Source organism: Lucilia cuprina, chromosome 2 (genome assembly GCF_022045245.1).
Source record: "Lucilia cuprina isolate Lc7/37 chromosome 2, ASM2204524v1, whole genome shotgun sequence".
Classification (NCBI taxonomy): domain Eukaryota; kingdom Metazoa; phylum Arthropoda; class Insecta; order Diptera; family Calliphoridae; genus Lucilia; species Lucilia cuprina.
Window position 1 is genome coordinate 65,777,288 of NC_060950.1, and position 1,529 is coordinate 65,778,816.

A 1,529-nucleotide genomic window follows, 5' to 3' on the forward strand; every position below is an offset into this window, starting at 1 on the left:
CTAGTTCTGTTCTAGTTCTGTTCTAGTTCTGTTCTAGTTCTGTTCTAGTTCTGTTCTAGTTCTGTTCTAGTTCTATTCTAGTTCTGTTCTAGTTCTATTCTAGTTCTAATTCTGTTCTAATTCTGTTCTAGTTCTGTTCTTTTATTACAGTTCTAATTCGTATAGTTCTATTTTAAATTTCCCAAAATTCAATTTACAATTTATATTTAAGTTCAAACTAAAACCTATATTTGTTTAAAGCTTTTCTCTCCTGATTTAAACAATTTTTGTACAAATAAAAACAAAATCTAAATATAAATCGCTTCAATGCATATTCGTTTTATTATTATTTCTGTAAATAATTTTTGCCCTTAGTTGAAATTATTTTATAATAAAAACTAAATATTGAAATAAAAAATTTAATGTAAATATTATGAATTACCATACACATACACAAACACTCACTTATTCATTAAACATTAACACTTTAAAATGGAAACAGAGTATTTTTCTGAATTTGTAAAATAAACAAAAAACTAATAGAAATTTTTGTTTAAAATGTTCGTTGTTATTACAATAGCAAATTATAATAATTTCCGAAAAACACCCATAAAGGAAGAGACAACAAAACACACAAAATATATATATTATCTAAAATCATAATAATCACAAACATTTAATAAAGAGTTTACAGACTATTTGTTTACAAACGGAGAAAACGTATAAATAAATATGAAATTATTTAAATAAATTGTTAAAATTTTGGCGTGCAAATGAAAAAATAACTATATAATGAAATCTATATGATCAAAATAAATTCTAAAGCAAAAACTAATTGAAAACCACTAAAAATAATTGTAAAACATAATAATAAATATTTACACATGTAATAAAATGAAACAGAAATAAAAAATAAACACTGAAAAAACAAACACACTCATGAACTCACAGCATAAATAAATATAGGAGTAAATAAAAATGTATAATTTTAATAGACAACTATATAAATTTTATAGAAAAATAATTTATTTTATAATAATTTAAATTTTATGTTTCATATTCCCCAAGTAATTGGACAGTTTTCGTAAAGCTTTTAAGCAGATTGGTAATAGAAAAGAGAAGAAATAGATTTTCTTTATAAGGATTATAGTAGTAATGTCCTTTAGAAAACATAATCAAAACTATGAAATTTATAAAAGGAATCAGCATTAAGAATATTGCTTTTATTCAAACCATCTAAAGCTGACTTACAACCAACTGTTGCCGAATGGAAGACATACAACGAAGAAGATAAAACAATAAATTTGTTCTTAGCAGGAGAATCTCAACATAAACAGCAAATGATTTAAGTTGAGGAGATAAGTATGATATTCAAAATAATAATTCGAATTCCGATAATTGAGATTTAAATAAGAATTCCAATTCTAATCAACTACAATTTTAGTTCAGTTCTAGTTCAGTTCTAGTTCAGTTCTAGTTTAGTTCTAGTTCAGTTCTAGTTCAGTTCTAGTTCAGTTCTAGTTCAGTTCTAGTTCAGTTCTAGTTCAGTT

At 23.7% G+C, this 1,529-nt stretch overlaps 1 protein-coding gene across 1 annotated transcript in view; it reads left to right on the forward strand.

Annotated features, from left to right (window-relative positions):
• Positions 1–1,529, forward strand: part of LOC124421268 — a 4,703-nt gene that overhangs the window by 1,912 nt on the left and 1,262 nt on the right. The window lies entirely within an intron of this gene.